The 15057-nt window shown below is 37.3% G+C and overlaps 1 pseudogene across 1 annotated transcript in view; it reads left to right on the forward strand.

The window, feature by feature from the left end:
- The first annotated feature begins 696 nt into the window (after window positions 1-696).
- The window catches only part of LOC307065337 (ATP synthase F(0) complex subunit B1, mitochondrial-like), a 69621-nt pseudogene continuing 55260 nt past the window's right edge, over window positions 697-15057 (forward strand). The window contains exons 1-2 of the transcript in view: window positions 697-784; window positions 1434-1521. The product of the transcript in view is annotated as an ATP synthase F(0) complex subunit B1, mitochondrial-like (transcript). The remainder of the gene's footprint in view (window positions 785-1433; window positions 1522-15057) is intronic.

Raw genomic sequence — 15057 nt, forward strand, 5'->3', positions numbered from 1 at the left:
TACACACACATGCACACTACAAATAGGGACAAAAATGAATACCAGTCAAGGGGTCAGGGACTTTGGGATTTCAGTTTCTTCTCGTGTAATACATCTTAAGTTACTTGTTGGATCATTTCTTTGCTCTCACATCAAGATACCTATTTGGATACAGTGAAACTACCTTTAAATATTTTATGTAATGTTTCTTTTTCTGGCTAAAGGCCAGTATCTGTGTTCAGGTCTATATTATTGTTTCCCCATTGGTGAAGCTCTACTTCTCTATAGAACAAAAACTTTATAGAAATAAAATAGTTGCAAAAATATGTCCATGTCTTTTCTTTTCTATTTAAATAAGCAGGGTATAGTAGATTCAAAATGTATGTCACCTCGGTGCATTGTGGTATTTGGGTAGGACTTAGCAAGCGCAGAAAATCTTGGCATTTCTATATGCTTTTATTTCTATTATCTCCAATACTTTCAAATTTCAAAGAACAGTTTTGGTGCTAATTACCAGATTTTGACTTTTATGAAAACCCCACACCACATGTCCTGATTTTATAGTTGCATGTGGAATCTGAAATGTGGTTTTATCAAAATAAACTCACACTTTGGTGTGTGGAATTTCACTTGTAAAGTAGAGATCATAATTTCAAAAACAAACACAAAATTGCACTTGGTTTTGCTTGAAAAAATAAAATGCTTGGCTGTGATGAGATGAAAAATGTTTTACTCAAGTACTGGCTTTTCTCTGAAAAGCATCTCCGGTCAGAGCCAAGTGGTCGTGAACAGCGTCATCTTGCATGTAAGCACCTTGGCATCTCCTTATTTAATTGGTATTTTAAAACAAGGAGGTATTTTCCCCTTCCACCCTTAACATTATTTCATTCTTTTTCTGAAACCCAAAGATCTGTTCTAACATTTTTTGCTTGTTTGAGTCAAGAGCAGTATTTGTAAGAACCAGTTACTGGGAAAATAGAAGATTCTTAAACTATTAATTAAGTCCAAGAAAAAAATTGAATCTACTGCTGTCTAATGCAGAAATATTCAGTTGTTTCTTGGAAGGCCGTTAGTGTAGTGGAAGACAAATCTGTATTTGAATTCTGGCTCTGCCACCTACTAGCTGTTTTACCTTGAGCAAGTTACATAACCTCCCAATGTCCAAGCTCCCTCATCTAATAAAATGGCAATAATTAAAAGAATAATTTTGAAAGTGAAATGAGAAATGAGACATGTAGAATCTCTAGTGAAGTGCCTGGAACATAGTAGCCAGTGAAGCTGCTGGTGCCTGTGATGGCATCTTAAGTTCATGGAAACAGGACAAAATCAAATATCATTAGAACACTTGAGTTAGTTCGATTTTTAAGTTTTATATGTGAAATGAGAAAACAGTTTGTGCTAGTTTTACCTATCATCAACTCCATAAAAATTCTTTATTTTGTTATGCATTAAAGCTATTTCAAAAGAATTAGCCCTCATGATCAAACAGACCCATAGCCCAGTAACAGAAGAACGCAAGAAAATTTCCTGCAAGAAAGGGACGTACACTTGAGACTCGTTTTGAAATTTATAAGGTACACAATACATCCCTGGAAGCCTCGGAGGGGAGCATAAAGCAGAGAGAGGTGGAGAGTGTGTCCTGTTGTCAACAGATTTGGGTTGAGAACCACTCCTACCACTTAACTGCTATAAAGTTTTCAGCAGGTCAATTAGCCTCCCAAAGATGAGTAGTGACATTTATCGCAGAGTTATTTTAAGAATTAAATGAAATAATACATTCAAAGTTTTAGCAAGGTCCCTGACACGTGATAAACATTCAATAGATGGTTTTAACTCTCAACATGATTATTAGTTCTCCTTTCCTTCTTTTTTTTTTTTTTTTTCTCTTTTCCGTTTAAGATTCTTTCTTGGTGGCATCTACTTACCTTTCTGGAAGGAACACAAATGGACTAGAATATACAATTATGCTTCTTTTTTGATTTGAATCTTTTAATTAATTAATTAATTAATTATTTTTAACATCTTTATTGGAGTGTAATTGCTTTACATTGTTGTGTTAGTTTCTGCTTTATAACAAAGTGAATCGGTTATACGTATACTTATATCCCCATATCCCTTCCCTCTTGTGTCTCCCTCCATCCCTCCCTATTCCACCCCTATATGTGGTCACAAAACACCAAGCTGACCTCCCTGTGCTATGCGGCTGCTTTTCACTAGCTACCTATTTTACATTTCGTAGTGTATATATGTCAGTGCTACTCTCTCACTTCGTCCCAGCTTACACTGCCCACTCCCTATGTCCTTAAGTCCATTCTCTACATCTGCATCTTTATTCCTGTACTGCCCTTAGGTTTTACAGAACCTTTTTTTTTTTTTTTTTTTTTAGATTCCATATATATGTGTTAGCATACGGTATTTGTTTCTCTCTTTCTGACTTACTTCACTCTGCATGACAGACTCGAGGTCCATCCACCGCACTACAAATAACTCAATTTTATTTCTTTTCATGGCTGAGTAATATTCCATTGTATATATGCGCCACATCTTCTTTATCCATTCATCTGCTGATGGACACCTACGTTGCTTCCATGTCTTAACTATTGTAAAGAGTGCTGCAATGAACATTGTGCTACATGACTCTTTTTGAATTATGTTTTTCTCAGGGTATATACGCAATAGTGAGATAGCTGGGTCATATGGTAGTTCTATTTTTACAATTTTGAGAAACCTCCAAACTGTTCTCCATAGTGGCTATATCAATTTGCATTCACACCAAAAGTGCAAGAGGGATCCCTTTTCTCCACACCCTCTCCAGCAGTTATTGTTGTTTGTAGATATTCTGATGATGGCCACATTCTGACCAGTGAGAGGTGATATCTCACTATAGTTTTGATTTACATTTCTCTAATGATTAGTGATGTTGAACATCCTTTCATGTGCTTGTTGGTGATCAGTATATCTTCTTTGGAGAGATGTCTATTTAGGTCTTCTGCCCAGTTTTTGATTGGTTTGTTTATTTATTTATTTAAATATTGAACTGCATGAGCTGTTTATATATTTGAGGGATTAATTCTTTGTTCATTGATTCACTTGCAAATAATTTCTCCCATTCTGAGGGTTGTCTTTTCATCTTGTTTATGGTTTCCATTGCTGTGCAAAAGCTTTTAAGTTTCGTTAGGTCCTTTTTGTTTTTATTTCCATTTCTCTAGGAGGTGGGTTGAAAAGGATCTTGCTGTGATTTATGTCATAGAGTGTTCTGCCTATGTTTTTTCCTCTAAGTGTTTGATGGTGTCTGGCCTTACATTTAGGTCTTTAATGCATTTTGAGTTTATTTCTGTGTATGGTGTTAGGAAGTGTTCTAATTTCATTCTTTTATATGGGGCTGTCCAGTTTTCCCAGCACCACTTATTGAAGAGGCTGTCTTTTCTCCATTGTATATTCTTGCCTCCTTTATCAAATATAAGGTGACCATAGGTGCGTGGGTTTATCTCTGAGCTTTCTATCCTGTTCCATTGATCTATATTTCTGTTTTTCTGCCAGACCATACTGTCTTGATTATTGTAGCTTTGTAGTATAGTGTGAAGTCAAGGAGCCAGATTCCTCCAGCTCTGTGTTTCTTTCTCAAGATTCCTTTGGCTATTCAGGGTCTTTTTTGTTTTCATACAAATTGTGAAATATTTTGTTCTAGTTTTGTAAAAATGCCATTGGTAATTTGAGAGGGAATGCATGGAATCTGTAGATTGCTTTGGGGGGTATAGTCATTTTCACAATATTGATTTTTCCAATCCAAGAACATGGTATATCTCTCCATCTCTTTGTATGATATTTAATTTCTTTCATCAGTGTCTTACAGTTTTCTGCATACAGGTCTTTTGTCTCCCTAGGTAGGTTTATTCCTAGGTATTTTATTCTTTTTATTGCAGTGGTAAATGGGAGTGGTTCTTTAATTTCTTTCGCAGAATTTTCATCATTAGTGCATAGGAATGCAAGAGATTTCTATGCACTAATTTTGTATCCTGCTACTTTACCAGATTCATTGATTCACTCTAGCAGTTTTCAGGTAGCATCTTTATGATTCTCTATATATAGTATCATGTCATCTGCAAACAGTGACAGTTTTACTTCTTTTCTGATTTGGATTCCTTTTATTTCTTTTTCTTCTCTGATTGCTATGGCTAAAACTTCTAAAACTATGTTGAATAATAGTAGTGAGAGTGGGCAACCTTGTTTTGTTTCTGATCTTAGTGGAAATGATTTCAGTTTTTCACCATTGAGAATGATGTTGGCTGTGGGTGTGTCATATATGACCTTTATTATATTGAGGTAAGTGCCCTCTATGGCTACCTTCTGTAGAGTTTTCATCATAAATGGGTGTTGAATTTGTCGAAAGCTTTTTCTGCATCTGTTGAGGTGATCACATGGTTTTCTCCTTCAACTTGTTAATATGGTTTATCACGTTGATTGATTTGTGTATATTGAAGAATCCTTGTGTTCCTGGGATAAATCTCACTTGATCATGATGTACGATCCTTTTAATGTGCTATTGGATTCTGTTTCCTAGTATTTTATTGAGGAATTTTGTTTCTATGTTCATCAGTGATATTGGTCTGTAGTTTTCTTTTTTTGCAGTATCTTTGTCTGGTTTTGGTATCAGGGTGACGATGACCTTGTAGAATGAGTTTGGGAGTGTTCCTCCCTCTGCTATATTTTGGAAGAGTTTGAGAAGGATAGGTGTTAGCTCTTCTCTAAATGTTTGGTAGAACTCACCTGTGAAGCCATCTGGTCCGGGGCTTTTGTTTTTTGGAAGATTTTTAAACACAGTTTCAATTTCAGTGTTGTGATTGGTCTGTTTATATTTTCTATTTCTTCCTGGTCAGTCTCAGACGGTTATGCTTTTCTAAGGATTTGTCCATTTCTTTGAGGTTGTCCATTTTATTGGCATATAGTTGCTTGCAATAATCTCTCATGATTCTTTGTATTTTGGCAGAGTCAGTTCTTATTTCTCCCTTTTCATTTCAAATTCTATTGATTTGAGTCCTCTCCCTATTATTCTTGATGAGTCTGGCTAGTGGTTTATCAATTTTGTTTATCTTCTCAAAGAACCAGCTTTTAGTTTTATTGATCTTTCCTATTGCTTTCTTCATTTCTTTTCCATTTGTTTCTGATCTGATTTTTATGATTTTTTTCCTTCTGCTAACTTTGGGGTTTTTTTTTGTTCTTCTTTCTCTAATTGCTTTAGGTGTAAGGTTATGTTGTTTATTTGAGATGTTTCTTGTTTCTTAAGGTAAGATTGTATTTCTATATACTTCCCTCTTAGAACTGCTTTTGCTGCATCTCATAGGTGTTTGATCATCATGTTTCCAGTGTCATTTGCATCTAGGTATTTTTTGATTTACTCTTTGATTTCTTCAGTGACCTGTTGGTTATTTAATAGCATATTGGTTAGCCTACATGTGTTTGTGTTTTCATTACTGTTTTTTTTTACCTGCAATTGATATCTAGTCTCATAGCGTGTGGTCAAAAAAGACACTTGATCCGATTTCAATTGTCTTAAGCTTACCAAGGCTTGGTTTGTGACCTAAGGTATGATCTATCCTGGAGAATGTTCCATGAGCTCTTGAGAAGAAAGTGCATTCTGTTGTTTTTGGATGGAATGTCCCATAAATATCAATTAAGTCCATCTTATTTAATGTCACTTAAAGCTTGTGTACCTTATTTATTTTCATTTTGGTTGAGCTGTCCATTAGTGAAAGTGAGGTGTTAAAGTCCCCTACTATGTTTGCATTACTGTTGACTTCCCCTTTCGGGCTGTTAGCATTTGCCTTATGTATTGAGGTGATACTATGTTGGGTGCATGTGTATTTACAACTTTTATATCTGCTTCTTAGATTGATGCCTTGATCATTCTGTAGTGTCCTTCTTTGTCTCTTGTAATAGTCTTTATTTTAAAGTCTATTTTGCCTGATATGAGAGTTGCTAGTCCAGCTTTCTTTCTTTCTTTTTTTTTTTTTTTTGTGGTACGCGGGCCTCTCACTGTTGTGGCCTCTCCCATTGTGGAGCACAGGCTCTGGATGTGCAGGCTCAGCAGCCATGGCTCATGGGACTAGCTGCTCTGCGGCATGTGGGATCTTCCCAGACCGGGGCACAAACCCGTGTCCTCTGCATCGGCAGGCAGATTCTCAACCACTGCGCCACCAGGGAAGCCCCCAGCTTTCTTTTGATTTCCATTTGCATGGAATATCTTTTTCCATCCCTTCACCTTCAGTCTGTATGTGTCCCAAGGTGTGAAGTGGGTCTCTTGTAGACAGCATATATATGGTTCTTGTTTTTATATCCATTCAGCCAGTCTATGTCTTTTGGTTGGAGCATTTAATCCATTTGCATTTAAGGTAATAATTGATATGTATGCTCCTATTACCATTTTCTGGATTGTTTTGGGTTTGTTATTGTAGGTTTTTTCCTTCTTTTGTGTTTCCCGCCTAGAGAAGTTCCTGTACCATTTGTTGTAAAGCTGGTTTAGTGGTGCTGAATTCTCTTAGCTTTTGCTTGCCTGTAAAGCTTTCAATTTCTCTGTGAGTCAGAATGAGATCCTTGCTGGGTAGCATAATCTTGGTTGTAGGTTTTTCCCTTTCATCACTTTAAATATATCCTGTCATTCCCTTCTGGCTTGCAGAGTTTCTGCTGAAAAATCAGCTGTTAACCTTATGGGGATTCCCTTGAATGTTATTTGTTGTTTTTCCCTTTGCTGCTTTTAATATTTTTTCTTTGTATTTAATTTTTGATAGTTTGATTCATATGTGTCTTGATGTGTTTCTCCTTGGGTTTATCCTGTATAGTAGTCTCTGAGCCTCCTGGACTGGGTGTCTATTTCCTTTCCCATATTAGGGAAGTTTTCAACTATAATCTCTTCAAATATTTTCTCAGTCCCTCCTTTTTTTTTCTCTCTTCTTCTTCTGGGACCCTATAATTTGAATGTTGGTGTGTTTAATGTTGTCCTAGAGGTCTCTGAAACTGTCCTCAATTCTTTTCATTCTTTTTTTTTTTTTCTTCTCTGTGGTGGTTATTTCCACTATTTTATGTTCCAGGTCACTTATCCCTTCTTCTGACTCAGTTATTCTGCTATTGATTCCTTCTAGATAATTTTTAATTTCATTTATTGTGTTGTTCATCATTGTTTGTTTGCTCTTCAGTACTTCTAGGTCCTTGTTAAACATTTCTTGAATTTTCTCCATTCTATTTCCAAGAGTTTGGATCATCTTTACTATCATTACTCTGAATTCTTTTTCAGGTAGACTGCCTATTTCCTCTTCATTTGTTTTGTCTGGTGGGTTTTTACCTTGCTCCTTCATCGGCTGTGAATTTCTCTGTCTTCTCATTTTGCTTAACTTACTGTGTTTAGGGTGTCCATTTCACAGGCTTCAGGTTCATAATTTTTGTTTTTGGTGTTTGTGCCCAGTGGATATGGTTTGTTCAGTGGGTTGTGTAGGCTTCCTGTTGGAGGGGACTGGTGCCTGTGTTCTGGTGGATGAGGCTAGATCTCGTCTTTCTGTTAGGCAAGGCCAAGTCTGGTGATGTGTTTTGCAGTGTCTGTGAACTTATTATGATTTTAGGCAGCCTCTCTGCTAATGGGTGGAATTGTGTTCCTGTCTTGCTAGTTGTTTTGTATGGGGTTGTCCAGAACTGCAGTGTGCTGGTCGTTGGGTGGATCTGGGTCTTAGTGTTGAGATGGAGATCTCTGGGAGAGCTCTCGTTGATTGATACTAAGTGGGGCTGAGAGGTATCTGGTGGTCCAATGTCCTGAACTCAGCTCTCCCACCTCAGGGGCTTAGGCCTGACACCTGGGCAGAGCACCAAGACCCTGTCAGCCACACAGCTTTAGGGAAGTCTGAGGTCTTCTGCCATCTTTCAGTAGGTGTTCTGTAGGAGTTTTTCCACATGTAGATGTATTTAATGTATTTGTGGGGAGGAAGGTGATCTCCATGTCTTACTCCTCTGCCATCTTGAAGGTCCTCTCTACAATCATGTTTTTAAAGTTTCTCTTTCTATCCAAGATCCTCATCATTTTATATGAACATTTTTCTAGAGAGCTCATGGCTATATAGAGAGCTATGTTCCATTTCAAGAAAATTAGGTCTTAATTATTTGAATATGATAATCAACCTCCAGTTTCTTTGTTTCTTCATCTTGGATATCCTAGAACATGTGTACACTAGTAGCTGTAGGCTTTTGGACTTTGTCATGAGCAAACTTTTTATGAGCCTGTTGTTAAACTCTTTATCTTTATGAGATTTATCAAAGTAAGTAACACTGCTGGTTCTGTAAGAATCTCTTATTACATGAATGTTTTACAACAAAGAGGAGCTACTTTATTAAAAGGATCTCATGCTCCAGAGGCTCTTGTGATGTCAAAGATCTAAGGGTTACCATTACTATATGAGAAAAAATACTTGTTTATTAATGAGAAATAAAAGTTTGTCAATTGATTGGGTAGTCCTCAATTTTTTATATTCCTCTTCCTTTGTTTCTTTCCCCTAAACAATTTCATTTATTTACTCAACAAATATTTCTTGAATGTTACAATGTCCTAGGCCTTGCTAAAGAGGCAAGTAAAACAGGCAGAGCCTTTGTTGTCAATGAACTGCTAATGATTCTCACAGTGGGCTGCATTTTAGAATGATTGGGGTTTTCTTTATAAATAGATCTACACCCAAGGATTATATCTGAGTCATCTGGGGTGGGTGAAGAGGCAGGTGAAATCTACTACTTCAGAGGGTCTGACAAAGGCAGTGTGTTGCACTATAGTGGTCAAGAGGTAGAGGGTAGGAGATGGATGTGGTGGAGAAGCAGGAGCCTGAGCTCAGAGCAAACACCCCAGAAGCTGCTACTTAAAATAAAACTGGGCTTGGGCTTCCTTGGTGGTGCAGTGGTTGACAGTCTGCCTGCCAGTGCAGAGGACTCAGTTTCGAACCCTGGTCTGGGAAGATCCCACATGCCACAGAGCAACTGGGCCCGTGAGCCACAATTACTGAGCCTGCATGTCTGGAGCCTCTGCTCTGCAACAAGAGAGGCCGTGATAGTGAGAGGTCCACACACCGCGATGAAGACTGGCCCTTGCTTGCTGCAACTGGAGAAAGCCTTCACACAGAAACGAAGACCCAACACAGCCAAAGATAAATAAAATAAATAAAGAATTTTTCTAAAAAACATAATAAAACTGGGTTTAACAAAACATTTATTCAGATTATCAAATGCAATCCTTTTTCAGGAACCCTCCTACACTGTTGGTGGGAATGTAAATTGGTACAACTGCTATGGACAACAGTATGGAGGTGCCTTAAGAAACTAAAAACTGAGCTACCATATGACCCAGCAATCCCACTCCTGGGAAAATATCCAGAGAAACACATGGTTCAAAAGGATACATGTACCCCAATATTCATTGAAATGCTCTTTACAATAGCCAAGACTCGGAAGCAGCTTAAATGTCCATTGACAGATGAATGGATAAAGAAGATGTGGTACATATATACAATGGAATATTACTCAGGCATTAAAAAGAATGAAATAATGTCATTTGCAGCAACATGGATGGACCTGGAGATTATCATACTAAGTGAAGTAAGTCAAACAGAGAAAGACAAATATCATATGATACTGCTTACATGCAGAATCTTTAAAAAAAAGATAGAGACAAACTTATTTACAAAACAGAAACAGACTCACAGACTTAGAGAAGCAACTTATGGTTACCTTGGTGGGGGGGAAGGGAGGAGGAGAGGGATACATTGGGAGTTTGGGACTGACATGCACACACTGCTATATTTAAATTAGATAACCAACAAGGACCTACTGTATAGCACAGGGAACTCTGCTCAATGCTCTCTAATAACCTAAATGTGAAAAGAATTTAAAAAATAATATGTACATGTATATGTATAACTGAATCACTCTGCTGTACACCTGAAACTAGCACAACATTGTTAATCAACTGTAATCCATTATGAAATAAAAATTTAAAAAAATAAAATGCAATCTTTTTTCAATTTTACAATGAGAGTCGGATATTAAAAAGAGCCTTTGAAGGACTTGTGCCTCGTTCCAAATATATACTACAATTTGAAATCTGCATAATGTCTTGTAAGGTCTTCCCATTAGCTTTTCAAAGCAGGAAAAATGGGCCTCAAATATCTATAGTAAAATTTTCTTAATCACTTGAACTACAGATGCTAATTCTTTCATCTCCTTTCTCTTGCAACATATTGTTAGTAGAATATTTCATGCATCCAAATGCCATGAATTATTCACTAAAGGTTATGAACACACACTTCCTTTTTACTTGGCTATTTATACATAGTTTTCCAAGTCCATTAGTTAACTTATCATGTGACTTCAATGTCATCACTTAGTTACCACAAAGATGAGATGACAGAGTAGAGTAAAATGACAGTGGTAAAAGTGTGAGAATTTTGGAATTCATCAGTATCATTGGCATGTATATTTCCTGAAACTTACTTAAAATGATATCTGGATAAAGTTATGAGTTGTGATGCTTTTAATCTGCAGCCGTAATGTGGATCTGACTTCATTTTATTGCATGTTTAGAAGGATAAATGCATTCATGAAAAACTCATCTAATGGTCTATTAAAACATTGATTTGTTTGATTCATTAATGTGTAATCAAATGTATACTATAAGGAAATACTGAAACATATTTCTTTGGCTATAATTCAAGAATGCTTATGTGATTGGAGAGAATTATTTTTCCAGGAGAATAAAGTTTAATAGTAATCAGATGTTCATTCTGGAAACACAAGGATGGTAATAATATTTTTGGAAATGATATTCCAATGTTTGCCTTATATTGAGCCTGTTGTTTTTGTTGGTGCAGAACCACACTTATAACCAGAATACATAGGGAAGCAAATCTTGCTTTTTTGTGTATTTTTAATTCTTCTTCTTTTACAGTTTGGTAGTTCTAGAAGCCAGAATGAACTTCCATAGAGAAGCCCAAGGACGTGATGGTAATACTTGTTCACTGTTCTAGCAACCTGAACCTAAGTGTAGGTCTGCTGTATCATACAGCTCCACTGACCTGTGTTTGAGTAATACCCCCATTTGTGCAAAATGGCAGTGTTACTTACGCAAAAGCATTTGGTTTCTGTGGCATATTCAAATCTGTGAGATTTTCACACTACTGAGGAGAGTGGTTTTAAAGATTTGTTGAATGTTGTACTATAGTCAGTAGGCTATTAGGTAAATATATGAGCTATATTTCCTTCATTTAATTCGAGGAAGTGCAAAAGAGACATACTTGACAGTAAAGAGGCTGGTGGGTTTTAGAATATTAAGTGGAAGAGAAAGTCAAGGGAAGAGAATATCCTAAGCTGGAAACTGACAGAAGGAAGAATGAATTAAATCTTGTCAATTTTTATCTCCTTGAATCTCTTTATTCCATGTCCTTCCATACCTCCTCACTGCCATTGTTTTAGTTCTTTCATATTTTTATCATTTTATGTAGTTGCTCTTTCAGCCTCTAGTCTTAAATCAATCTTTACCCTGAACTCTTCTTCCAGAGTAATCTTTCGGGATAAAAATCCAAATATATTAGGGGTATATTCAGATTCCTTTATGACCTGGTTCTGGTTACCTTTCCAGCTTCATTTACTCTTAGCATTTTAGGCTTCAAGAATACTTTTTTGGACTTTTCCTAACACTGATATTCCTCCTTTCTCCCAGTCCTTTGCAAACTTCCTACCTTTAGTTACTATGACTAGAACTTTAAGACTTGGCTTTGACATCACTTCCACTAGCAAGTGTTCCCTGACAATTCCATACCTCCAATAAGAGCTCTGTACAATCTTCTGGTAACTCTTGCTTAGGAGCATTTTAATCAAGTATTGACTGGTGTGTCTCACTTCACTGGATTTAATCTCACGAAGACTTGGATTGTGTTTTTTAGTCTTACATTCCCAGGATCCAACATAGTGCTTGACATCTATCAATTGCTTAAAACTCATGTGTAGAATGAATGACCAGGTAAGTGAATAAATAAATAATTAAGGAGTGAATGAAGGAGCCAGAAAGGAATGGGACGATTTGAGAAAGCAAAGGGGAAAAAAAGCCCACAGTTTTATCTTTAATATTTAAATTTTTTCCTTTAATTTTTTTAGTTAAAAATTTCTTGATATTTTTGATTCTGTCATGCCAGTTACAGTATCTTCTCCCTTGACTCAAATCAATAAAGAACACTTAGGAGATTTTATATATATATATATATGTGTATATATATATATATATATATATATATATATATATATATATATATGAAGTAGCAATCATTATCCCTCATTTTTATCTTGTCCTATTAGAATCCTACACTATCTACATATCATTTGTTTTTTCTACATAAACCTTAGTATAGAATTGATTGTTCAGAAGAGGATTATTAAATCTTTACTGGTAAAGTTATACTGTGGGGCTAGCAGCCTGTGAAAAGGCAGATGAGTGAGCTAAACGTGGTGGGAAACAGTCCCAGGATATAAGTCACAGGGCTATCTGCCTGGTCGTCAAAGATTGCTCTTTAAAAAATAGAACTCTTGAAAGGCTAAGATCAAGAAAGATCCTGCAGGTAAGAACATACCGCAGATCCACTTATTGGAAGTTGCATAGTTTGAATTCGCTTATTGCCTATGAAAGCTCCACGAATGGCAGATTAATACAGTTGGGTAGATCCATGATCATGGAGTCTACTGTGATAAAGGTCAATTGGCTTAGCTCTGGTGTGACATTTTGCATGTGTTAGGCAAACTATAAAGCATGGTCCTGAAAAAAATGTTGACAAGAGAGGACTCAGACTCAGATAAGCATAATTTTCACTTCAATTTACTCCTAACCTGGTAATCAAGCAGATTAAAGAAAAAAAAAATGAGGATGGGCTTCCCCGGTGGCACAGTGGTTGAGAGACCGCCTGCCGATGCAGGGGACACGCGTTCGTGCCCCAGTCCAGGAAGATCCCACTTGCCGCGGAGCGGCTGGGCCCGTGAGCCATGGCCGCTGAGCCTGCGCATCCAGAGCTTGTGCTCTGCAACAGGAGAGGCCACAACAGTGAGAGGCCCGCGTACCACAAAAAAAAAAAAAAAAAAAAAAAAAAATGAGGATGGACATAGCTTTTCAAAGGCTCTCCAGTTCCTCTCCTCTCAGAGGAGCACCTAAAGTTCAGGGATCAGTGTGTTTAGCCCAGAGAGGAATTCACTATGAAGCTTGGGATCAAAGATGGCTTACTTGACTTCCTATAGTCTGGGGATGTGGCCATGCCAGTGCACAAGTACTCAACTTACTACTCTATAAGACAATATTTACTGCACCACAGTTATATACTTCTGGGGGTCTAGTTTTTGCTGTATCACCAAGGCTGGAATAGGTCTTACTATGGCTACACTCCTGCCCAGGTATTTCATGAATATATTTTGTTATTCAAAAACTTTCCTTAGGCCAGGGAATAGGACAGATAAGCAGAAACTGACCTTGGCACCTAAAACAAAACAAGCTAAGAGAAACTGTACTTATTCTACTTTTATTCTAACTGGGTTTTTTTGCTTATCCAATATTCTTACTTCCCAGTTTCCATTTGGGTATCTTACTCTCCCCAAATCCTGCCCTCAGCTCTATGGTGAATGCTTTAGGAAGGAACATGTGATCCTGTTTAGTCAGTAGAACTTTAAGACTCAATCCCAGACCCTGAATTGGCACTCTCTCACTCACTCTTTCTTGCTGGCTTTGTACAGGGTGTGATGTGAGGCTGGAGCTATGGTGGCCAATCTGTCAACAGGATGAGCCTTTTTGAGAATGAAAAGAAGAAAATTCCAATGGCAGAGGCAGAAAAAACTGTATCTTGGTATCAACATTTGAGTGTTTATCCACCCAGTTCTATCTCTGCGTTTGCACTTACCTGAGTGGATAAATCCTGTTGGTTTAAGAAATTTTGTGTTGAATTTTTGTCTTTTGAATCTTGTAGAGTTTTGATAACACAGCATGCTCAGTTGAAGGAGAATCAGTGGGTCTGGTTAATGCACAAAAGTGCCCTATGTGTGCAGTAAATATTTGTGGTCCTATTTGTGACCTTCCTTTTTGCCTTCCACCTAAGGCAGTAGCTGTACACTCCCACCAACCATAATCATATACATGCACTTCATAAATGAGTGTGTCTCATAGTCTTTGTGACTCATGAATGTTGCTGCTTGAAGGCTTTCAGGGTTTTAGGTGGCTCTACCTCCTATTAGTGCTGCTGTGTCCAGCAATCAAGGTCTCATCCCACTACAGAGGCAGCATATGTACTGGCATGTGAAAACTCTAGCAATCGTATTCTGTGAGAGTCAGAGATGGTCCAAGTCATCTGAACAGTCCTCCAGTGCATCTGTCTCATATGCTGCATACGATTTGTGAGAAGTATCCCCCCAGTTTTCCTATAAAACTAACATCAGTGTTTACCTATAAACAGACACAGAAGTCACTGCCGACTGTACTCTGCTTTGTATACAATCCTATTATATAAAGAGCTCAAGCAGCATGTCTGTCTGCCTAGATGTGTGTGTTCTCCTTCTCCAGCTGCCAACCACCTAAATTATTCAGCAAACCCTGATCATGCCAAGTTTTTAGTCAACAATGGAGATCCTGCCAAAGAGCTAATAATGTTAAAAAAAAAAAAAAAAAAAAGCAATGTTTGTGACAATTAACAGAGCCTGCAGCCTGCAACGCACGTTGGACTCATTTGTAAAGGAAAATTTAAATGATATGCTTCATTATAAATGGTCCCATGCAGCACATTGCTAATCAACCAAAGCAGCTTCTTCTTCTCCCCCCGCCTTTCTTTCTTATCTGATAAACCCAAATGGCAGCACTGTGTCAAGGCTCTTGGCCACTGCTTGCTGTAGCTATAAACATGGTGTGGTTATCTATCAGTATTCTAATCAGCTTAGCTCAAACTGAATAATTATCTCTAACATGGATGAATAGAGCACTAGCCTCTTATCTTGTCTATTAATAATCACAAATATAACTTCATGGCCAAATCAAGAGGT

This window comes from Hyperoodon ampullatus, assembly GCF_949752795.1.
Source record: "Hyperoodon ampullatus genome assembly, chromosome: 17".
Taxonomy (NCBI): Eukaryota; Metazoa; Chordata; class Mammalia; order Artiodactyla; family Ziphiidae; genus Hyperoodon; species Hyperoodon ampullatus.